General features: G+C 38.7%; 1 protein-coding gene across 2 annotated transcripts in view; it reads right to left on the bottom strand.

Moving 5' to 3' along the window:
• Nucleotides 1-26,688, bottom strand: part of LOC106089583 (glutamine--fructose-6-phosphate aminotransferase [isomerizing] 2) — a 626,017-nt gene that overhangs the window by 221,660 nt on the left and 377,669 nt on the right. Inside the window, exon 1 of one of the 2 annotated variants that reach the window (XM_059362832.1) lies at nucleotides 12,511-12,523. The exons of the other annotated variant lie outside the window; for it this stretch is intronic. The gene's annotated coding sequence lies outside the window, so the exon portion shown is untranslated. Of the gene's footprint in view, nucleotides 1-12,510; nucleotides 12,524-26,688 lie in introns of those variants that run through there. 2 annotated transcript variants of the gene reach the window in all.

Here is a 26,688-nt window from a genome sequence, read left to right as displayed (position 1 = left end):
ATATATACTTTATATGGTCTTAGACGCATATTTTAAGGTGTAACAAACAGAATGACGAAATTAGTATATCCTGCCTAGATATAGCTGCCATATAGACCGATCCTCCTATTTAGGGTCTTAGGCTCATAAAAGCCACATTTATTATCCGCTTTTGCTGAAATTTGGGTCAGTGAGTTGTGTTAGGCCCTTCAATATACCTCGTTAATTTGGCCTGGAGCGGTCCAGATTTGTTTACAGCTGCCATAGAGACCGATCCTCCGATTTAGGGTCTTAAGCCCTAACCGATCCCTCGATTTAAGGTTTTGGGCCCATAAAAGCCACATTTATTGTCCGATGTCGCCGAAATTTGAGACAGTGAGTTATATTAAGCCCCTTGACATACTTCTGCAATGTGGCACAGATCGGTTCAGATTTGGATAAAGCCGCCATATAGACCGATCTCTCGGTTTTAGGTTTTGGGGCCATAAAAGGCTCATTTATTGTCTGATGTCGCCGAAATTTGGGACAATGAGTTGTGTTAGCCCCTTCGACATCCTTCTTCAATTTGGCACAGATCGGTCCAGATTTGGATATAGCTGCCATATAGACCGATCTCTCAATTTAAGGTTTTGGGCCCATAAAAGGCGCATTTATTTTTCGATGTTGCCGAAATTTAGGTCAGAGAGTTAGGTTGAGCCCCTCCACATTCTTCTGCAATATGAAATTTGAAACAGTGAGTTATGTTAGGCTTTTCGACATACATGTTGTATATGGTTCAGATCGAATTATTTTTAGATATAGCTACTAAATATTTTGTTATACACAATTGAACAGTGGCTTGTACTTATTAGTATTTGGTCCAAATCGGAACATATTTCCTTATTACTGCTATGGGACATAAGGTATGCAATTTTCACAGGACTTTGATGAAAGGTGGTTTACATATATACCCGATATCGTGGGAATCCAAAGTTCGGCCCGGCGGAACTTAACGCATTTTTACTTGTTTTTAACTTATGTTGGATTTGTAACTAATTGAAACTGCACTTTTATTTATAAGAAACTAGCTGAACCCGGCCCGCTCCGCTGCGCCATCTTTTACTTCATATGGAGCAAAATTTTCCTTTGAATATTTATTTTCGATAATTAAAGAGTTTTTAGGGAAATACCATGCTACGAAAATAGTATATCGCTTGACTAACATTTTAACAATATATTATAAGTGCCTTTATCTGAATCCCATATGATCTTAATTGGTCTACGAATTTAAGTTTGGATGTAAGGTGTACCATATTCTTAAAATACTTTATTTTAGCCCGATATTCGTATGGTGTCTCATTTGTTATCCCTGGTGGGGTAGTCACCCAAACACTTGGCCCTGAAAAAATATCAGCACCGTACTCTTCTCTCAAATACCATTTATTTAAACCCCATATTGCCATTGGTTTAAGAGGACTTTACACGATGAGGCGTCTCCCAAACACATCGCTCCAAAATTGGTTATCAAATTCGTTTTCTAATATCAAATACCTGTCATTGAAGCATATTGGCATGGCCGAAAAATGTTTACCTTTGGGGAGTGTTTTAGAGAAGGGATGATGCCCTTAATACATGGTCCTACATTTGGATATCAATTGTTGCTCTACCCCCCAAAACCTTTCATTTAAATTAATATGCCCGATTAAGGGGTGTTTTGGGGAGTGGGGTGGTCCCCCGAACATTAAGCCCTTAAAATATATCAACAACGTACTCTTTACTCATATACCTATACATAATTTATTTGAACCCCATATTACCATTGGCCTCAAAATTGGATATCAAATTCGTTTTCTTATTTATTTAAATAACTTACTGCAAAAGCCAACAAATATTTCCGGTTTGCGGTATGGGCCCTAAAAACTATGAATATCGAGCTCCACTGTCTTGAAAACCGAAATTGTCTTGGTGAGTAAATACGCCGTATAAAGGAGTTTTAAGGTGGTGGGACGCCCCCTAGGCAATTGGCTCCGAATATTGACATCAGATTCATGGTCTTCTCCCAAATACCTTTTATTTGAGCCCCTTATTTCCATAGTCGGCATACATGACTGGCTTGGGGGGTGTTTTGGGTTATGGGCGGCCACGCAGTGAGTTGGTCTTGAAAATATATATCGGATTCGTGTTCTACTCTAAAATCCCTCTTATTTGAGTCTCATATTGCAATAGTCAGCAAATGGTTAGTAAATAAGTCCTATTTGGGGGGGGGTGTTTTGGGGAAGGGGTGCACCCCCAGAAACATGGTCCCACATTTGGATATCAGATTCGTATTTTACTCGCAAATATACCTTTCATTTGAATCCCATATTGCCTTGATCTGAAAATATGTCCGATTTTGGGGTGTTTCGGGGTGGTCCCTCAAACACTTTGTCCGACAATTGGATATTAGATTCGTGTTCGAATCTTAAATACCTTTCATTTGAGTCCCATATTGTCGTGATTGGTGTAAATATATATTTGTTGGGTTTTGGGGGTGGAGCGTCCGCCCTTGGGACACCATCCGAAATTTCGATACCAAATTTTTGTTTGTAGGTTACTATAAGAAAGCACACAAAATTTCGCTAAAATCGCACCACACATCTCCGAGATCCAGCGTTTCTAAAAATTAGGGTATGGGTGAGGGTCCGCCCCTCCATCTCCGAGATCTGTCGTTTCTGAAAATTAAGGTAAGGGGGAGGGTCCCCCTGATTTTTACACCTTCCACCGTAGGATAGGGGTATACTAATTACGTCATTCTGTTTGTAACTCCTCGAAATTCGTCTAAGACCCCGTAAAGTATATACATTCTTGATCGTCATGACATTTTAAGTCGAACTAGCCATGTCCGTCCGTCTGTCTGTCGAAAGCACGCTAACTTTCGAAGGAGTAAAGCTAGCCGCCTGAAATTTTTTACAAATACTTCTTGTTAGTGTAGGTCGGTTGGGATTGTAAATGGGCTATGTCGGTCCACGTTTTGATGTAGCTGCCATAAAAACCGATCTAGTATCTTGACTTCTTGGGCCACTAGAAGGCACAATCCTTATCCGATTTGGCTGAAATTTTGCATGAGGTGTTTTATTATGACTTCCAACAACTTCTTGAGCATCTAGAGTGCGCAATTCCTATCCGATTTGGATGAAATTTTGCACGACGTGATTCATTATGACTTTCAACAACTGTGCTAAGAATAGTTCAAATCGGTCTATAACCTGATATAGCTGCCATATAGACCGATCTGGGGTCTTAACTTCTTGAGCCTCTACAGCGAGCAATTCCTATTCGATTTGGCTGAAATATTGCATGACGTGTTTTGCTATGATTTCCAACAACTGTATTAATAATGGTTCAAATCGGTCCATAACCTGATATAGCTGCCAAATAAACCGATCTGGGGTCTTGTCTTCTTCTGCCACTAGAGGGTGCAATTATTATCGGATTTAACTGAAATTTTGCATTAGGAATAGTTCAAATCGGTTCATAACCTGATGTAACTGCCATATAAACCGATATGGGATCCTCATTTCTTGAGCCTCTAAAGGGCGCAAGTATTATTCCATTTGGCTGAAATTTTGAACAACGGCTTCTCTCATGACCTTTAACATACGTGTCGAATATGGCATGAATCGGTTTATAGCCTAATACAGCTCCTCTATAAACCAATCTCCCTATTTTACTTCGTCAGCCCCTAAAGTGCGCAATTCTCACTAGATTTGGCTGAAATTTTATACAATGACTTCTACTAAGGTCTCTAATATTCAGTTCAATTATGGTCCGAAATGAACCATAACTTGATATTGTTCCAATAACAGAGCAATTCTTTTCTTTTATTCTTTGTTCGCCTAAAAAGAGATACCGTGGCCAGAGCTCGACAAATGCGATCCATGGTGGAGTGTATATAAGATTCGGCCCGGCCGAACTTAGCACGCTCTCACTTGTTATATATAAAACTTGTCTTGTTGTGCAGAAATTAATTAATAAACAAATACGAAATATTAACGGCAATGCAAAGAAATACCAGTAGTTTTGTTATTGATTTTAGTTATTATTTCAGCATTTTTTGACATTTTGCATAGGTTTTACAACAATATTGTCACTATTATAATACAGCTAAAAACAACGACACTTTGGTGGGGACACAAGAACAGAACCCTTCTTTCAACCTAACAAATATTAGGCGGACCGGTAGACGAGTTGTTGGCGTGTTTGGATTACCAGTACGGGGCTTGTGCGTTCGATTCCCACCAGAGTCCTTGGTCTGTCGCTACTGTGGTATCACAATGAACTTAAAACTGAGACTTCCAGTACCTACAAAAAAAAAAATTTAATTGGTTAATACTATTGCGATTTGAAGAAATAGGAGAATCCTCAAAACTTAAAGATTCATGGGATAGTACTTAGATTTGAAAGACTCTTAAATGCGATTTCATTAGAATGTTTTTTATTGGTGGCAAGATAATAATAACTTCAATAAAACAACACTTCGTCTTACATGGCTTAGCTCAAATAATGTTAATTTTACTTATTTTTTTCTATGGATTTGTGATAAAAAATTTCCTTCTAAATGCCAATTAATTGTCATTTGAGGTGCGTTTTGTCCACATACAGGCCTTGTTAAGTTCATGAAATCGAATCTTTCGATTGGGTTATTTGCAGAATTTTTCTTCATGTAACGAAAAATTTGTTGGTGCTAAACAAAGGCCTCGAAATACAAGCGGATACTGTGGCCAGTTTTGTTCTTCCTTCATTATTACATTTTTTTTAAGAGGCGATATTGTTGTTCTTTCAAAATGTTAAAGGACCATAAGTACGCCATAGCTCTTCCATAGCTATCTTAACGGTATGTTGATACAAGATTCAGTATCAAATGCTGTAAATTAAGGCATACCAAACGAAGACGCGTTCACACGCGTATTTGCATAACGGGCATTTGACTAAGTACACATTCTAAAGAAGTCACAAGAGTTTTTCCGGCTTTTACGTTAATATTAATATAATTACAATGGATTTCATTGTGAAATCTCATTGTCTATGGCTTTTAGGGGGTGTGAGCATGAATTATAGCTGATAAGACTGTAAGAAGAACGCTACAGAATAGGAAGCCGAAGTGGAAAATAGCTAAGGATATTAAGAAAAACGGCATATTTGGTTAAAATTTATTACGCATTGCTTACATAAATCAGCAGGACGTTACGTTTGACCTTCCAGTCCAGTTTTACGGCGATGGTCATCCTTGTGACCTAGAATTAAATGGCATGCGGCAGTTACTTTCCTAATTATCACTTGCTACGGATGGCTGCGTTATGGGTGTGTATTTGGCCTAATGAGTATTTACTAACAATTTTTAATTGTCTTCCTTTTTTCTTTCCTCATCTTGGGGTCTGACCGCATTATGACAAATTGTAATAAAATGAAATGACTTCTGCAACTTTTGAGGGGTTGGGGCTGTATGGGCTACTAAATTGCCAGTTACCATGCACACATATAAATTTACAGGCTAGCATGGCAAGTTCTCACGGCCATGATCTTTGTTTTTCCTACGTGACTAAAGTTGTTTCACGCATTGTTTTTAAAGGTTCACTACATTGTTGCATGTTAACATTAGATTGATGTTTAAAAACATGCGAAAATAAACCTCTGCCTTTACAGAAGACTTTATTGACTTAAGGTAAATAATGTCTTCATAATTACTAATTTTTAACAGGCGAAAGACTAAAGTTGGGCCTAGTTCATGATAACTCATGCCAAGAAGGATATAGTTTTTATAAATATGGCCATGAGAGAACAAGCAAAAGTGCGTTAGGTTCGGCCGGACCGAATCCTATATACCTTCCACAATGAATCGCATGGGAAAAGTTCTTTGAATGACCGTTTCAAATACTTATGAGCTTTATCATGTTATGGACCGCTATGGAGCATAATTGTTATGACTGTAACAAGTCATACAAGTAAAAAGGTGTTACTTGTATGGATACCCATCACCTCGGTTATACATGTACACCACCTTTCATCAAAATCCGGTGAAAATTGCATACCTTATGTAGCAGTTATATCGAAATATGTTCCGATTTGGACTAAATACTAATAAGTACTAGTCATTGTTCAATTGTATATAACAAAATATTGGTCTTTTTAGTAGCTATATCTAAAAATAACTCGATCTGAACCACATACGGATGTCGAAAAGCCTAACATAAGTCACTCTGTCAAAATTTCAGTGACATCGGATTATAAATGCGCCTTTTTTTGGGGCCAAGACTTTAAATCGAGATATCGGTTTACTTGGCAGCTATATCGAAATCTGGACTGAGTTGGGCCAAGTTGCAGAAAATGTCGAAGAGCCTAACACAACGCACTGTCCCAAATTTCGGCGAAATCGGACAATAAATGCGTCTTTTATGGCCCCAAAACCTAAAACCGAGAGATCGGTCTATATGGCAGCAATATCCAAATCTGGACCGATCTGGGCCAAATTGAAGAACGACGTCGAACAGCCTTACACAACTCAATGTCTCAAATTTCAGCTAAATCGGATGATAAATGTGGCTTTTATGGGCCTAAAACCCTAAATTGGAGGATCGGCCTATATGGCAGCTATATCCAAATCTAGACCGATCTGAGCCAAATTGACGAATGATATCGAAGGGTCTAAGACAACTCATTGTCCCAAATTTCAGCGAAATTGGATAATAAATGTGGCTTTTATGGGCCTAAGACCCTAAATCTGAGGATCGGTCTATATGGCAGCGATATCCAAATCTGGACCGACCTGGAGCGAATTGACGAAGGATTACGAAGACTCTAACACAACTCACTGTCCCAAGTTTCAGCTAAATCGAATAATAAATGTGGCTTTTATGGGCCTAAAACCCTAAATTGGAGGATTGGTCTGTATGGCAGCTATATCCAAATTTAGACCGATCTGAGCCAAATTGACGAATGATATCGAAGGGCCTAACAAAACTCACTGTCTTAAATTTCAGCAAAATCGGATAATAAATGTGGCTTTTATGGGCCTGAGACCCTAAATCGGCCGATCGGTCTATATGGGGCTATATCAGGATATAATCGGATATAGCCCTTTTTCGAATTTAACCTGCTTATGGACAAAAAAAGAATCTGTGTAAAATTTCAGCTTAATATCTCTATTTTTAAAGACTGTAGCGTGACAGGCGGACAGACGGACGGACATGTCTAGATCGTCTTAGATTTGTATGCTGATCAAGAATATATATACTTTATAGGGTCGGAAATGGATATTTCGATGTTGCAAACGGATTGACGAAATGAATATATCCCCATCCTTCGGTGGTGGGTATAAAAATAACACCAGCCTCGATATTTAAAATGGGATTTTGGAAGTCAAAACAAAACATCGCATACAAAACGTCAGCCAATTCAGATAAGAATTGCGCTTTCTAGAGGCCAGAGATTAGGATGTCCGCCTCTGACGCTGGACGAAGGCTTGGGTTCCAATCCCAGTGACGACATCAGAATAAATGTTCAGCGGTGGTTTTCCTTCTAGTGCTGACAACACTTGTGAGATATTTTCCTTTGGTAATGAGCCGTGCAAACTAACTGGTGTCGTTCTGGGGCAAGCCGTTCGGACTTGGCAAATAAATCAAATCGGGAGATATCATGTATCAAAACATGGACAGATTTGGCTCATTTACAATCCCAACCGACCTACAATAATTTGTTGGTAATCGGTTTCAAGCGCCTAGATTTACTTCTTCGAGAATTAGAATGTACATGGCTAGGTTTGGTCACGTCGCAAAGAAAGTGCGGATATTAATCCGCTCCATGCTACTATGAACATACACCAAAGCCAGTAATCGGCTTGTTGTGCGCTCTAACATGGACATGGCTAAATCGACTTAGAATTTCAACACGATCAATAATATATGTACTTTGTTAGGTCTTGAATGAGGTGTGGTGTGGTGTTAACGCGAGGACGTCGATGTGAACATTTTTATGGACAGTGAACTGGCCACCAGGGCAATAACAACCAAGACGGTAATGTAACGAACCACATACAGTGGAGTAAGGGCAAATGAAAGTGCGCCAATAAATTGTTACTATCATAACGGGATATTTTGGACTTAGCTCTGAAAAAATATCGTGCTGTTATTTGTGCCATAATTGCCATTGGTTTAGGGGGAGTTTGTAGGGTGATACAACTCCCAAACACTTGGCCTCAAATTGGATATCTAAGTCTAAGTCGCTGTCTACTATCAAATACCTATTATTTCAGCGGCTTATTGCCATAGTAGGCAAACACGCCTAGTTTGAGGGTATTTGAGCACGATTTTCTTTGAGCACCATTATGTCAACAATTTTGAAGGTATTTGGGGCTACCGGTCTCGTTCAGATCCACACTAATTAATTTTTATACCCACCGAAAGATGGTGACATATTCATCTCGTCATTTCGTTTGCAACACATCGAAATAGCCGACCCTATAAAGTATATATATTCGTGATCAGCGTAAAAATCTAAGACGATCTAGCCATGTCCGTCCGTCCGTTGAAATCACGCTACAGTCTTTAAAAATAGAGATATTAAGCTGAAACTTGGCACAGATACTTTTTTCGTCCATAAGCAGGTTAAGTTCGAAGATGGGTTATATCGGACAATATCTTGATCTTAGGCCCATAAAAGCCACATCCTTCGTCAATTTGGCCTAGATCGGTCCAAATTTGGATATAGCTGCCATATAGACAGGTTTCTTGATTTAAGGTCTTGGGCACATCAAAGGCGCATATATTGTCCGATTTCGCCGAAATTTGGGACAATGTGTTGTGTTAGGGCCTACGACATTCTCCTTCAATTTGGTTGGAACCTTGAAGTCGAGTGCGAGATACTGCTACCATGGATTGACGGAACCCTGGTATTGCCATCTGGAAGATCATGTTACACGGATGGATCAAAGCTAGAGGGCAGAACCCAGGGACTGAGATCTGTTTTAAACTGCATGACCATAATGCAGTCCTGCAGGCGGAGATTCGGGCGATCACGGAATGCGTGAAGTGGTGTGTTGCTAACGCGAGGACGTTGAGTGTGAACATCTTTATCGACAGTAAAATTGCCATAAGGGCAATAACAACCAGGACTGTAAGTTCACGAACAGTCTTGCAGTGTAAGAAGAAAATTATTGCCTTCTCTGAGGATGGGAAAATCCGCATTGTTTGGGTGCTGAGCCATGACGGTGTAAGGGGGAATGAAAGGGCAGACGATTTGGCAGTGAAAGCCAGAGGATTGCCATCAATAATTTTGGTTAACTTAAAGCCTTTCGGGTCGACGCAGTCCGAGTTAAGGGAGTGGACGACGAATGCGCATGCAACATTGTGAAACAGCGATACAGTCGGTAGGACGGCAAAAATCCCATGTGGGGATCGAGCTCGTGAAAATACGAGGCTATTACTGAAAGGAAGCAAGAAAGAGGTCAGTATAGCTATTGGTACCACAACCGGACACATAGGACTACGAGTTCATTTATGTAAAATCGGTGCGGCAAGTGATAGTATGTGTAGGTCATGAGGAGAAGATGATGAGACGTTGGAGCATTTCCTTTGTCATTGCCCGGCTTTCGCGTCTAACAAATACCGGCACTTAGGTGGGGACGCAATACCAGACATAAGCCAACTTAGGGGAGAGTTATAAAAAGCAATTAAGGATTTCGTAAGCAGCACGGAATTCCTAACTTAAATTTTCTTTTCAGAGGTTACTTTATAGTTTTTAGGGCGCATAACAAGCCGATTAGGTGTATGTCCATAGTAGTATGTGGCGATTTTGCCGAAATTTGGAACAGTGTGTTGTGTTAGGGTCTGCGATATCCTCCTTCAACTTCGGCCAAATCGGTCCAGCTTTGGATATAGCTGGCATATAGACCAATCTCTCGATTTAAGGTTTTGGGCGTATAAAAGGTGCATTTATTGTCCGATTTTGCCGAATATTAGGACAGTAAGTTGTGTAAGTTCCTTCGATATACCTCTTTAATTTGGCTCAGATCGGTCCAGATTTGCATATAGCTGTTATATAGAACGATCTTTCGTGCTAAGGTTTTGGGCGCATAAAGGGCGCATTTATTGTCCGATTTCGCCGAAATTTGGGACAGTGAGTTGTGTTAGGCTCTTCTAGCTGCCCCCTAATCCGATTTCGCTGAAATTTGACACATTGACTGATGTAAGGCTTTTCAACATCCGTGTCGTATATGCTTTAAATCGGTTTATGTTTGGATATACAATAGCTTATAAACAGACCAATATTTTGTTCTAGAAAATGAACAATTTCTTGTACTTATAGGCTCGATATAGGTACAATGGGGGCATAAATTATGCATTTTTCACCGGATTATGACAAAAGGTGGTTTACTTATATACCCGAGGTGGTGAGTATCCGAAGTTCGGCCCGGCCAAACTTAACGCCTTATTACTTGTTACATAACGTAAGTCGAATTCAACAGCCAAATTTCGAAAAAAAACGATAAGAATATAATTCAATTGAATTCTTAAGTACAACACACCTTTCTATTTGTACAAAGAATATGAAGCTAAGTTTAGTTTGAAAAGAGGGTCCGCCCCATTCCACTATGGCCATACACCTAAGGGAGTAATCGGCTTATTGTGCACACTTAAGGCGTTATTACACATCATGTAGATGTATTATGACATGCCACTCTTTGTATTCACATGTTATTGCAAATGTTTGTCAAAATTGTCAATTTACATACGATTCATCATTTTGCTCTCACACCTACTTGTGATTTCCGTATGACATAACCTAAAAATTAGAGCAAAAGCTGATTTTTTTATGCGCAATATATGTTAAAGTTTTAAGGAGACTGTTTAAATCATAAATTAAAATACTAAATAAACTTAAATACCAAAAAGAAACCTCGAAAAAGATTTCTAAATAAGGAATTCCGTGCTACTTACAAAATCCTTTATTTTTTCCATTCCACGCCCCTAAGTTAGTACAGGTCTGGTATTGTATTTTCACCTAAGTACCGGTGTCTGTTAAACACGAAAGCCGGGCAATGATATAGGAAATGCTCCAAAGTCGCATCATCTTCCCCATATGCCCTACACATGCTATCACTTGCCGCACCCATGATACCGAAAGCTATACGGACCTCCTACTAACATTCTTTCAGTAATAGCTTCGTCTTCTCACGATCCGGATCTTCCCATAGGATTTTCGACGTCCTACTGACCGTTTCGTTGTTCCACAGTGTTACATGCGTTCGTCGACCACGCCCTTAACTCGGACTGCGTCAACCGAAAAGACATCGGGTCAACCAAGTTATATGAAGCTTATTTTAACTTATTTTTATTCTTTGCTGCAATACATTTCCCTAACCAAACTGTCGAAAGCACATATGCTACGCGATAGGTTCTACGAAACGTGTTATTTGTCTTCGACTACGACTGCCGTCAATTTTCGCCTTTGACGACCGGAATAAAAGTCATTGTCTTGTCCCTTATTGCTTGCTTTGTCTTAGAATGCGTTTGTAATAGGTTTATGAAGTATAGTTTTAGGCGTAATATTAATTTAAATCGTTTTTTATAGGGTAAAAAAAAAAATCTGTATCTTTTGAACCGAAAGTGATTTTTATACCCTCCAACATAGGATTGGGAGCTGCCATATAAACCGACCATGGGTATTGACTTCTAAAGCTTCTATAGGGCGCAATTCTTATCCGATTTGGCTGAAATTTAGCATGAAGTGTTTTATATTGACTTCCAACAACTGTGTTATGTATGGTCTAAATCAGTCTATATCCTTATAAAGCCGCCATATTAACCGATCTTCCGATTAGACTTCTTGGGCTTCTAGAGGGCGAAATTCTTATCCAATTATCCATTATGGTTGAAATTTTGCTTATGTCCTTTTGGTTCTAAGAATGGTCTAAATCGCTATATAACCTGATATAGCTGCCATATAAACCGATCTCCCAGTTTGACTCTTAGAGCCTCTGGAGGGCGCAATTATTACTCGATTTGCCTGAAATTTTGGAGGTGTTTTTTTCTATGACTGGTGTTATTCTATTCGAAAAAGTCATTTAAAGAACTTGATAAATGCGACCCATGGTGGAGGGTATATTAGATTCGATCCGGCCGAACTTAGCACGCTCTTACTTGTTTAATCTTTTTTTTTTATTCGACAGATAACATCCGAAGCTTTTTTTCAGTTTTAAAATTATCCAGTTCATATCAGTATCTCGATTTAAAGTCTTGGCCCTATAAAAAAAAACCATTTATTATACGATTTCGTCTTTATCCATTATCCGTGTCCTATATGGTTCAGATCAGATTATATTTGGATATAGCTGCCAAAAAGACCAACATTTTATTCTACAAAATTAAAAGTTAAACATTGGACTACTTAATGTCCATGCCGAATTTGGTTGCTAAACTATGCAAGTTTCACCGGATTGTGACGAAAGGGGTTTACATATATGCCCGAGGTGGTGGGTATCCTTTATTCGGCCATGCCGAACTTAATGCTTTTTTACTCGTTTTTTTTTTCTCAAAAATGTCGATCATCGTTGTTCGGTTCCTAGAAGCTTTAATTTTTGCTGGTTTGACAGAAGTTTGGTGTGTAGAATAAAATTATGGCCTTCAACTTAATTAAGTTTGTATAAATTTTTGGCAAAATCAATGGTGGTGGGTTCTAAAGATTCGGCCCGGCCGAACTTAGCTCGCTCTTACTTGTTTTCACTCTCCGCCAAATATTTCATTCATCAGGCGCATAGTGTGGCCGCACAATTAGTAAATTTGACACGCACTCTCACCACCCTTTCCGTTTCGTTTTCTTTAATTGAAAATTAATTTGTCAAGTTATTTGAATGAATTTTTCAAATATATAAAGGGTGATTTTTTTGAGGTTAGGATTTTCATGCATTAGTATTTGACAGATCACGTGGGATTTCAGACATGGTGTCAAAGAGAAAGATGCTCAGTATGCTTTGACATTTCATCATGAATAGACTTACTAACGAGCAACGCTTGCAAATCATTGAATTTTATTACCAAAATCAGTGTTCGGTTCGAAATGTGTTCATTCACCGTAAAGTTGCGTCCAACAGCATCTTTGAAAAAATACGGTTCAATGATTCCACCAGCGTACAAACCACACCAAACAGTGCATTTTTCGGGATGCATGGGCAGTTCTTGAACGGCTTCTGGTTGCTCTTCACTCCAAATGCGGCAATTTTGCTTATTTACGTAGCCATTCAACCAGAAATGAGCCTCATCGCTGAACAAAATTTGTCAAAATTTGAACACATTTCGAACCGAACACTGATTTTGGTAATAAAATTCAATGATTTGCAAGAGTTGCTCGTTAGTAAGTCTATTCATGATGAAATGTCAAAGCATACTGAGCATCTTTCTCTTTGACACCATGTCTGAAATCCCACGTGATCTGTCAAATACTAATGCATGAAAATCCTAACCTCAAAAAAATCACCCTTTATGAGCTATATCAAGTTATTGATCGATATGATCCCGTGGTGAAAATAGGGTACCACATTTTTAATATTTTAAGGGGGGCCGAACCTCCACCTAACCCAAATTTTCAGAAACGCCAGATCTCGGAGATGGGTGGTGCGATAAAAACGTAAATTTGATATCCAAATTTCGGATGGGGCACCTATGAAAGCCGCCCCATGCCAAAAAACCACCAAATATATATATAGGCCAATAACGACAATATAGGACTCAAACGAAAGGTATTTAAGGTAAGAAAACGTATCTAATATTCAATTGTCGGACCAAGTGTTTGGGGGACCATCAAAATTCCCAAAACAACCCTAAATCGGACTTTTTTACCAACAATGGCAATATAGGACCCAAATGAAAGGTATTTGCTATTAGAATCCGAATCTGATATCCAAATATGGGACCACGTTTCTGGGGGTCCACCTCCTCCACATGACGTCCCCAAACGGTACTTATTTACTGACCATGGCAATATGGGGCTCAAGTAAAAGGTATGTGAGTGTAGAATACGGTAGGCTACCGTAGCGCAAAGGTTAGCATTTCCCCCTATGACGATGAACGCCTGGGTTCGAATCCTGACGAGACCATCAGAAAAAATTTTCAGCGGTGGCTTCCCCTCCTAATGCTGGCAACATTTGTGAGGTAATATGCCATGTAAAACTTATGGGGCCACCCCACCCCCATAACACCACCCAAATAGGACGTATTTGCTGACCATTGCAATATGTGGCTCAAATAATAGGTACTGCAGAGTAGAACATGAATCTGATATATATTTTCAGGGCCAAGTGACTGAGTGGCCGCCCCATATCCCAAAACACCCTCCATACCGGACATGTTTGCCGGCTATGGATATATGGGGCTCAAATGAAAGATATTTAAGAGTTGACCACAAATCTGATATCAACTCTCGTATTTGAGATAAGAAAACGAATTTGATATGCAATTTTGAGGTTAATGCCAATATATGGTTCAAATAAATGATATTTGAGAATAGAGAACGATGCTGATATATTTCCAGGGTCAAGTGTCTGGGAGAGCCCCTCACTCCCGAAAACACCCCTAAATCGGACATCATGAGAATATCGGGCTCAAATAAAGTCCCTTAAGAATGGAGTACATCTAACGTGCAAAGTTAAATGATTCTAAACCCTCCGAGCGATTTCATAGACAAATAAAGATCATATGTGATTCAGATAAAGGCATTTATACTGTTAAACTGTTAGTCAGGCGATATACATTTACTATTTTCGTAGCATGTTATTCGCTAAAAGCTCTTTAATTGACGAACATAAATATTCAAACCATAATTTTATTCCATATAACGTAAAAGAAGGCGCAGCGGAGTAATACATATTAAGTGAAGGAATCTCGTTTTGAATCGAATGTACATTGGTCGTCATATAAATAGGGAAACCGTTTTTATACCCTCCACCATGGGATGGGGGTACACTAATTTCGTCATGATGTTTGCAACGCCTCGAAATATGCGTCTAAGACCCTATAAAGTTTATATATTCTTGATCGTTATGACATTTAAAGTCGATCTAGCCACGTCCGTCCGTCTCTCCATCCGTCGGTATGTTCGTCCGTCTGTCTGTCGAAAACCCGCTAACTTTCGAAGTAGTAAAGCTAGGCGCTTGAAATTTTGCACAAACTCTTTTTATTAGTGTAGATCGGTTGGGATTGTAAATAGGCCAAATCGGACTATTTATATCCATAAAGCTGACATATAAACCGATCTTGGGTCTTGACTTCCTGATCTTCTATAGGGCGCAATTTTTATCCGATTTGGTTGAAATTTAGCTTGACTTGTTTCGTTATGACTTCCAATAAGTGTACTAAGTAAGGTTTAAATTGGTTTATAAACTGATATAGCTGCCATGTAAACCGATCTCTGATCTTGACTTCTTGAGCCACCAGAGGGTGCAATTCTCATCCGATTTGGTTGAAATTTAGCACGACGTGTTTCGTTATGACTTCCAACAGGTGTACTAAGTATGGTTCAAATCGGTAAATGTTTTGATATAGCTGGCATATAAACAGATCTAGGATCTTGACTTCTTGAGCCACTAGAGAGCGCAATTCTGATCCATTTTGGCTGAAACTTTGCACGGAATGTTTTGTTATGTTGTTCCAACAAGTGTGCTACGTATGGTTCAAATTGGTCCATAATCTGATATAGCCGCTATATAAAGCGATCTGCGATCTAGATCACCTCGAAAATTCAGGCAAATTGAATAATAATTGCGCCCTCAAGAGGCTCAGAACGTCAAATTGGGAGATCGGTTTATATGACAGGCTATGGACTGTTTCCGACCATACTTAAAATAATTTTGAAAGTCATAGCAAAACGATATGTGAAAAATTTCAGCAAAATCGGATAAGAATGACGCCCTCTAGAACCTCAAGAAGTCTAGTAGGGAGATTGTTTTATATCGCAGCTATATCAGGTTATGAATTAATGTAGACCATACTTAGCGCAGTTGTTGGAAGTCCAACCAAAAGGATATGCGCAGAATTTCAGCCAAATTAGATAAGAATTGCGCTCTCTAAAGCTCAAGAAATCTAATTGGGAGATCGGTTTATATGGTAGCTATATCAGGATATGAACCGATTCTTGAACATGGACCACATCGGTCCAGATTTGGATATAGCTGCCGATCTCTCGATTTGCGGTCTTGGGCCCATAAAAGGCGCATCTATAATCCAATTTCGCCTAAAATTGACACAGAGACTTATGTTAGGCTTTTTGACATCCGTGTCGTATATGGTTCAGATCGGTCTATATTTGGACATGGCAGCCAAAAAGACCAATATTTTGGTCTATAAAATTTAACAATGACTTGTAGATATTAGACCTCTCAATATCCATGTCGAATTTGGTCCAAATCGGACCATATTTCGACAAAGCTGCTATGGGAGCATAAATTATACTTTTTTCACCGGATTATTACGAAAGGTTGTTTACATGTATACCCGAGATGGTGGGTATCCAAAGTTCGGCCCGGCCGAACTTAACGCCTTTTTACTTGTTTTCGTGTTCTTTTGATATTCTTTTGATCAAGGTAAAGATCGCAAGTCACTTTTTTGGTCCAAGACGGACGTTATTGATTTGAACAAAATCGGTTCAGATATAGATAGCTCCCATATATATCTTTCACCTGATATGGCCTTTGAAAGTTGTAGTACCCACAATTTTGGTCTGATTACAATATTTCAACATGTGTGCATAATTTTATCAAAATCGATTCAGTTTTAATTATAGCTCCCATATATATCTAGAGCCTAAAAATGTAATTTCGGATCAAAGATATATATTTACTTTATATTGGCACAAAGAGAAAACCTACTTAATAAAATTTATTAGGGAGAAATTTTAAACTAATCCTACTAAAATTTTTCACATTTGGCACTTAGCGAAAAAAGGATTTCCTGTAACTGATGGCATGATTTCAACAGCGAAACTTTTAGCAAACAGAAACCAAAGGAATTATGAAAAAATATTTTAACTCTTTAGGTTGCAAAATATGTGTCTCCACCGGAGGCGAGTGTTCCAACAAGGAAGCATTGAACAAATAAACGCTTTGCTACATATTTGAGGAAGCTAAAAAAATTGGAAAGAAAATTTACTTGTTGCCGATGTTAACAACAATTTCTTCTTGTATGAACAATTGATTTGGGGGAGAACAAACACAAGTTCGAACGTAGTGAAAAATCTTAGCTCTGTATATGTAAGAATTTATACTGTTAGAAGTAACTTTTGTTTTAATCCATGCAATAAAATCGTATAGAATAGGCGAGATATGTCCAGTTCTCCCTTTTCAACAATTTACATTATTGATTCAATACATTTTCAAAATACAAATTTTAAGCTTAGGTTAGATTGAAAAGAGGGTACAGATATTAATCCGTCCCATGCCATTATGGACATACATCTAAGCCAGTAATTGCCTTGTTGTGTGCTATAAGTACCAAAAAAACCCTCGAAAAATAAAATCTAAGTTAGGAGGAATTGCGTGCTACTCACATAATCTTTAATGATTATCCATATCACGCCCGTAAGTTGGTTTATATCTGATATTGTGTTCCCACCTAAATACTGGGGTCTTTTAACCGCGAAACCGCACAATAACATGGGAAATGCTCAAAAGTGTCATCCTCTTTCCAGAGCTGCTAGATGTTTTCGCAAAATATCGTCAAAATAAAAACAAACCGTCAAAATTTAAAAAAAAAAAAAAAATAGTCACAAAATTGTCACTCCCTTAAATGAGTCTAAATCAATTTATTGGCGCGATTTTCAAAGGATGGAAAGCAACTAGAATGTTTATCATACCTTTACTTCAAAATTTTTGAATGTTGAGTAATATTTTCAGCTTCCATATAAACGCAATTCTTATCCAAATTGGCAATTTTATACAATGACTTCTATTATGGTATCCATATTTCAGTTCAATTATGAACCGAATCAGACCATAACTTCATATAGTTCCAATTCTTATCCATTATCCTTTATTTGACTTAAAAGAAATACCGGGCATAGAACTCGACAAATCCGATCTATGGTGGAGGGTGTATAAGATTCGGCCGGACGAACTTAGCACGCTTGTACTTGTTATACCCTACACCAACACTGTGGTACAAGGCATTATAACTTAGAAAGGTAGGCCCATTGATAAGTATACCGACCGACTCAGAATCACTTTCCAGATTCGATTTAGCTGTGCCTGTCTGTCGGTCCATGTTAATTTGTGTACAAACTACATGTCGCAATTGTCATCCGATCGTCTCCAAATTTGAAACATATTTTTTTTTTGGCGTAGAGACGAAGCCTATTGAAATTGGAAAAACGCGGTTTTGATTTGCATATAGCTCCCATATACATGTACGTCCGATTTTGAGAAATATTGCAATAAAGTGCCCATTTGTCAATCGATTCTCTCGAAATTTGGCAGGAAGATTTAAGATTCTCGACATTATCGTTGAATTCCCAAATCTAAACCGATGTCTATGAAATTCAGCGGTAATGTCGCATTTATTCACCAATCTTGCAAAAAATTTTTACAACGCAATCCTTGACGACTACAAAAAAGTCTGTAGAGTCAAAATCAGTTCAGATTAAGATGTAGCTCCCATATATGTTCGTCAGATTTTGGGTCAATTTGTCAACCGTAATTATAACTGTTGGATCAAATTTGATACAGATTGCTTAAAAACCCATCTGAAAACATCCGCCGAGGTCCATCAAATTGGTTCAGAATTAGATATAGCTCCCACTATGCGCGGCATCTCTTTTGAGGCAAACAAAGAATATTTAATAAGAACTGTTATGCTATTGGAGCTCCATCAAGTTATAGACCGATTCAAGTTATAGACCATAAATGAATGCTGAACATTGTATAAGTCATTATATAATATTTCAGTTCATTTGGATAATAATTGCGCATTGTAGGGGCTCAAGAAGCAAAATCGGGAGATAGGTTTGTATGAGAGCTGTATCAAGCTATTGATCGATTCAGACCATATTAGACACGTATGTTGAAGGTCACGAGAGAAACCGTTGTACAAAATCGGAAAAATTGCGCCCTTTAGAGGCTCAAAAGTTAAGACCCAAGATCGGTTTATATGGCAGCTATATAAAAACATGGTACGATTTGGTCCTTTTACAATACCATCCGACCTACACTAATAAAAAGTATTTGTGCAAAATTTCAAGCGGCTAGCTTTATTCCTTCGAAAGTTAGCGTGCTTTTGACAGACAGACGGACTAACGGACGGACGGATGGACGAACTGGCAGACGAAAAAATCCCGAAAAAATCGTCATCTTAAAAGGGGATTCAAAATGAAAATAGTCAAAGTGCCAAATTTAGGGCAAAAATTCGTCAAAATGACGTAAAATCACAATATCTGGCAGGCCTGCCACTTCTCCACATGCCCTACATATTCTATCACTTGCCGCACCGATTTTGCATAAGTGAGTTCGAAGTCTTATGTATTCCGTTATGATACCGAAAAACTGATCTCCTTCTTACTTTCTTTCAGTAATAGCTTTATCTTCTCTCAATGTGGATTTCCCCATAGAATGTTCGTTTTCCTACCGACCGCTTCAATGCTCTGGCCTTCACTGCCAATCGTTTGCTTTTTCAATCCAAGACTGTGCCGCTGCAGCAGTACATCGGATTCGATATCAAGTGTCATCTCATGTATCCGATAATAAACCTCCTCCATTCTTTCCAGGTTTCCTATCGCTACTTCGATTATATCGCGATGGTATTATCCGCTATCCGTCGCCTTAAGTCTCATTGCCGCACTTAATCTGAATGTCTATTGGTCGGGTATCTAGAATATTTAAAGTGCCCTAGTGGGCGTGGTCCTCATCGCTCCGCCTATACCAACACAATAGTTCTCTGAACCTGTTGTATTACGTTGCACTTTTAATCCATCAGTTTCCACCAAACTAATGAGGCGTAAGTAAGTATAGGTCTAATCACGCTCCTGTAGAGTCAGTGAACTATCGTCGGTTTCAAGCCCCATTTCGAACCTACGGCCCATATAGTGCCCAGCATTTGTTAGCCTTCTCAGTAAGCTCCTGAATGGTACGCTTCTAAATAAGTTTCCTGTCAAGGATCACTCCTAAGTATTTAATGTTGTCAGATATCGAGATCGTTCTATTGAAGAAACGTGGTGCGTCAAATTGGCCCACCTTCATACTTCTCGTAAAAAGGCAGATGTCAGTCTTCTCTGGCTTAAAATTGAGATCGCTGGGTCAAGCCCAGTCGAATGTCAACTGTAAGACCCTTCTGTATAGCTGATTCGGTACCTTATCTCTTAGAAGCATTATAGCATCGTCTGATTAGCAGACAGGTTCAAATTCCAGCATCCGTAATAGGCCATCTATGGTAGGAATGGCCATAAAATGTCCCCTGTGGCGTGCCTTATATGTTATGGGACCCCCAATTTATATAAAGCACGCTAAAACTAGCCGTTTGAAATTTTGCACTTTTTATTAGTGTAGGTCGGTTGGAATTGTACATGGGCCAAATCGGTCCATGTTTCGATATAGCTGCCATATAAACCGATCTTGGGTTTTGACTTCTTGAGCGTCTAGAGGGCGCAATTCTCGCCCCATTTGACTGAAATTTTGCACGTGGTGTTTTGTTATGATTTCCAACAACTGTGCGAAGTACGGATGAAATCGATGCTTAACCTGATATAGCTGTCATATAAACCGATCTGGGGTCCTGATTTCTTGAGCCTTTAGAGGGCTCAAATCCTATCTGATTTAGCTGAAATGTTGCACGACATGTTTCGTTATAACTTTCAACAACTGTGCAATGTATGGTTTAAATCTGTCTTTAACCTGATATAGCTGCCATATAAACCAATCTGGGATCTTGACTTCTTGAGCCTCTATAAGACGCAATTTTTAACTGATTTGGGTGAAATTTTGTACAACGGCTTCTTGAATGACAAAATATGGTCAAATATGGTCTGAATCGGTATATAACCTAATACCGCTCCCCTATAAAACGTTCTCCTTATTATACTTTTTGAGCCCCTAAAGGACGAAATCCTTATTCGGTTTGGCTGAAATTTTTCACAATGACGTCTACGGTGGTATAACTTGATATAGTTCCAATAGCATAGCAATTCTTTTCTTTTATCTTTTTCGTTGTTTGCCTAAAAAGAGACACTGGGAAAAGAACAATACAAATGCGATCCATGGTGGAGGGTATATAAGATTGGGCCCAGCCGATCTTAGCACGCTTTTACTTGTTTTGTTTATTATTTTACTTGTTAACAATTGAAAGTTATGAAATCCCTATTTAAACTATTTAATATATATTTCTTTTTAACTTATTTAGTCAGAATTTTCTTCATACTGGAAAAAAATTATTAATTTACTTTTACTACTTATTGGGGCATTTTATCGTTTTTATATTGGGGCTTTATTACATATGAAATATTACCGTAAATGTTGGGAGCTTGTTTCATTTTAGTTTTTGGTTTTTTTTTTATTTCGCTGTGGCTTTATTTAATTTTTGGATCTTATTTCATTATGAAATAAGGTCCCACTTTTTGGGTCTTTATTTCATTTTCAGTTTGGGGCTTTATTTTATTAGGTCAATTTATCCACCTGTTCTCTAAGGACCCGATCCTTCCTGTACTGGTCTAAGGATTGGATTGGTGTGTGTACGTCTATGTGTATATCTTGGCATCGAAGATTCTTTTATTTATGTATATTTGTATTTGAACATTGTACTCTTTATCATGGTATCCGCAATACATTCCGTGGTTTTGATCAGAAAGGACGTAAGGCTTATAGTTAGTATTGTGGTGTTGCATAATTTGCCTCGCCGGGTTTGGATACAAATAACACCTTTTCCTCCTGCCAGCCTTTCGGATTGTATGCATGTATTAGGTACGCTGTAAAAATAGTGGCCAGATGGGGTGCCAGATAGTCGGCCTCCTTCTGCAGTTTCACCGGAAATACTCCATCAGGCCTCCTTTACCATAAATGCTGCAATGGTAAGCAATCAAACTGATTATACCAAGATTCCGGTGTCTCCGTGAGTCCCGTCGTATCATGTGTATCATGCGTTTATATCAAAAGCCTCAACATGTCTTCCGCTTTCTCTGCTCTCACTCTCATGTCGTCTACTAATGTTTCAATTCGGACATGGGTTTTGAGAGACACTTTTTCATCTTGACGGCGTCATTACCGCTGTCGACCTGTTCGCAGAAAAGCTTGCAGGAGGTACCTTTTGCCGCCCTGATAAACCTATTGTATTCCTTGAGCTGTGTGTAATACACATCCCAATAAACTTCCGTTTTTTACGACGTGCTCTGTTATAAACTCTGCTGACCTCTTTTCCAATATTGCGAAACTCTCCGGTCATCCAGGGTTTTTTTTGCTAATTTCCTTTCACGAAGAAGACAACTATTATCGAAAGACCCCACTATTGGAATTGTAATCCCGTTGACATTGTCGTCAATGTCTTTTATGCTTGGACAATATAAATTATATTGCCCTAGCCATCTCCTGAGTAATCTTCCTTTTCAACTTATTAACGAAGCTCATCGGATTCGTCGCTGGCCGTGCAATTCTAAGCCTTATGAAGCGATGCGCATTAGGTTTAGGTTTATCGTTTCGCCTTCCAATCGTATCACTCAGAAATATCTACATATTAAGAATAAAGACACGACACAAAATAAGTCATTAGCGAAATTTTCGATAACCAAACTTCATTTGCGACTGCGCCTCAAATGGCTGCGCCTGAAATGGTCCATTCGCTTAGTCCAAATTGGCATACTCCTTCCAACACTTCGGCCGGTATCTCAGAATAAATCCTTCAATGTTGTCTTTCAATGCTCCAATTGAAGCGGGATTGTCTGTATAAACATGAGCTTTAATATAGCCTCACAAAAAAAGTCTAAAGGGGTTAAATCCCACGATCTAGGCGGTCAACTAACCGGTGCCGAACGTGAAATCAAATGTTCACCGAACTCGCCTCTCAATAAGTCCATTGTTACGGGGGATGTGTGGCCCGTCTTGTGTAAACCACATGTCATGCAATTCAAGCTCTTGCATTTTGGGCAAAAAAAAAGTTGGATATCATCTCATAACAGCGCGCACTATTAATATTTACGTTACGGTTCGCATTATCTTTGAAAAAGTACGGTCCAATGATGCCACCAGCCCATAAACCGCACCAAACTGTGAATATTTCTGGTTGCATTGGTAGCTCTTGCAAAGTCTTTGGCTGATCTTCACTCCAAAATCGATAATTCTAATTACTAACGTACCCATTGATCCAAAAATGAGCTTTCGTCGCTGAACACAATCGGCGACGAATCGATAATGGATGGTCATTAATAACACTAGCCGATACAGCTGCGTTATTTTCTTCAGTTCGCACTCTACATAAGCGTGTTGGTAGCTTAATGTCCAACAATGTAAATTTGGTGCGAAATTTTGCCAGAATAGCCATAAGCCACTTCAGTGGGTTGATTAAACTGGCCATAAAATGGAAGAAGCAAGCGATTAACTTTCTTAACAGAGCACGCGTTTTGATAATAACTTTACTTTACTTTAATTGGCTATGACAGAACATTTGTTCCACTAGCCAAATGTAGAATAGCGTCCCAAGCGCCTCGATCTTCTGAGCCAAGTTTCTCTGACACCAAGTTTCGAGGTTTCTCCCACCACTTAATCTTTCCATCGGGCTTTTTGTAGTCCGGGTTTGCGTGAATCAAACAACAAATTGCCATATCTTGACACCGTCGCCCACCAACATCAAAATAAGTTAAAATTAAATTAGTATCAAAAATACTCAGCATCTGGGAGAATCATAAATTATCATTCAAATCATCCGAGAAGAATAAAAATAAATAAGGCTTCTAATCTCATAGACAGAGCACTAAAAGTCAGTGATAAAATACATCATCAAGGAAATTTCAACAAATACTCCGATTAAATGACTTCCCAAACTGCATTATTAAGGACCATATAAAATTCGTCAAGAAAAGAACGGAAGACAACAAAAGAGAACCAACACCAAATCTTCAATAAAACGACGTATATTCCAGGGTTTTCGGAAAGGCTTACCAGTTCAAATATGTGACAGGGAAAAAATACCAGCTTGCCTTAAAAAGCCACAAAGTATTAAGTAGTCTATTCAGCAGGACTAAATCAAGGATGAAAAAGGAGGACAAATCAAAAGTAGTTTATAAGATTAAATGTAACGTGGATAAAGCAAATTTATGTCCAATGACTTATGTGGGAACAATTAAAATGAAATTAAAAGCAAGATTATCATCTCACAAATCTGACCAGAAAATTAAGCACAAACCTTTTGAACAAAAAAATGCACTTTCAAAAACGTGCACATTGCACTTTAAAAGGGCAGATACCAAATTTTAAAGACGTAGACATACTAGCACAAGAATCCAATCAGAAAAGACGATTTACTTAAGAAATGTTACATATTATTGACACCCCTACAAACAAACGCATGAAAGAAAGACACACAATTGTGCACAGATTTACAGGAATTTGGTGCAAAAATACAGACAACAAATGAAAAGGCGTTACGTTCGGTCGGTCCGATCATTGGATACCCACCACCTCCGGTATATATATAAACACCCTTTCGTTAAAATTCGATTAAAAATTCATGCCTTATGCCCCACAGCAGCTCTATCGAAGTATGTTCCGATTTAGACTAAATACTAATAAGTACAAGTCATTGTTCAATGGTGTATAACAATATATTGGTCTTTTTAGTAGCTATATCTAAAAATAAACCGATCTGAACCATATACAACATTGATGTCAAAAAGCCTAACATATGTCAATGTGTCAAATTTCAGTTAAATCGGATGATAAATGCGCCTTTCATGGGGCAAAGATTTGAAATCGAGATATTGGTCTATATGGTCTATATATATATACCTATATCCAAATCTGGACTGATTTGGGCCAAGTTGCAGAAAAATGTCAAAGAGCCTCACATAACTCACTGTCCCAAATTTCGGGGAAATCGGAAATAATGAGCCTTTTAAGGCCGCAAAACCTTAAATCGAGAAATCGTTCTATATGGCAAATCTGGACCAATCAGACCCAAATTGAAGAAGATGTCGAAGGGATTAACACAACTCACTGTCCCAAATTATGGCAACATCGGACAATAAATGCGCTTTTAATAGCCCCAAAACCTTAAGCCGAGAGATCGGTCTATATGGCAGCTATATCCAAATCAGGACCGATCTGGGCCAAATTGACGAAGGATGTCGAAGGACCTAACACAACTCACCATCCGAAATTTCAGCAAATCGGATAATAAATGTGGCTTTTATTGACCCTAAATCGGCGGATCGGTCTATATGGGGGCTATAACAAGATATAGCCCATCTTCGAACTTAACCTGCTTATGGACAAAAATTAATCTGTTTCAGCTCAATATCTCTATTTTTAAAGACTGTAGCGTGATTTTTACAGACAGACGGACGGACATGGCTAGATCGTCTTAGATTTTACGCTGATCAAGAATATATATAACTTGCTGACCTGGGCCCGCTCCGCTGCGCCTTCTTTTACTTTATATAGAACAAAAGTTTCCTTGGAATATTTATTTTCGACAATTAAAGAGCTTTTAGTGAAATACCATGCTACGAAAATAGTATATCGCTTAACTTACAGTTAAACAATATAAGTTCCTTTATCTGAATCCCATATGATCTTTATTGATCTACGAATTTTAGTTTGGACGTAAGGTGTACTCCATTCTTAAAATACTTTATTTAAGCCCGATATTCTCATGTTTTCTCTGATTTAGGGGTGTTTTCGGGGGTGAGGTGGTCCCCCAGACACTTGGGCCTGAAAAATAGCAGCATCGTGCTCTTCTTCCAAATACCATTTAAACCCCATATTGCCATTGGCTTAAGAGGAGTTTGCAGGATGAGGCGTCCCCAAAACACATTTTAAATCTCAAATATCTTTCATTTGAGGCACATATTGGCATGGTCGAAAATTTTTTAACCTATGGTCCTAAATTTTGATATCAAATTCGTATTCTACTCCCAAAGACCTTTATTTGAGCCCCATGTAACGATGGTCATTTTGGTAAAGGGGTAGACTCCCAGAAAATTGGTCCCGAAAGTGGGTATCAATTTTTGCTCTAACCCCCAATACCTTTCATTTAATCTCCACATTGACATGGTCGGTAAATATGCCCGATTTAGGGGTGTTTTGGGGATTGGGGTGGTCCTCCAAACACTAAGCCCGGAAAATATATCAGCAACGTGCTCTATTCTCATATATCCATATATCATTTATTTGATCCCCATATTGCCATCGGCCTCAAAATTGGACATCAAATTCGATTTCTTATCTCATTAAAATTCATATTGCAAAAGTCGGCAAATATGTCCGGTTTGGGGTATTGAACGTAAAAACTATAAATATTTAGTTCCACTCTCTTTAAGACCCAAATTGTCTTGGTGAGCAAATATGTCCTATTTGGGGGTTGTTAAGGTGGTGGGAAGTCCCCTAGAGAGTTGGTCCCTAATGTTGATATCAGATACGTGGTCTACTCCCAAATACCTTTAATTTGAGCCCCATATTTCCATAGTCGGCAAACATGACCGGCTTGGGGTGTATTTTGGGGGATGGGCGGCCACTCAGTAAGT

The sequence above is a fragment of the Stomoxys calcitrans genome, chromosome 2, assembly GCF_963082655.1.
Source record: "Stomoxys calcitrans chromosome 2, idStoCalc2.1, whole genome shotgun sequence".
Taxonomy (NCBI): domain Eukaryota; kingdom Metazoa; phylum Arthropoda; class Insecta; order Diptera; family Muscidae; genus Stomoxys; species Stomoxys calcitrans.
This window is presented reverse-complemented; position numbering and strand designations above follow the sequence as displayed.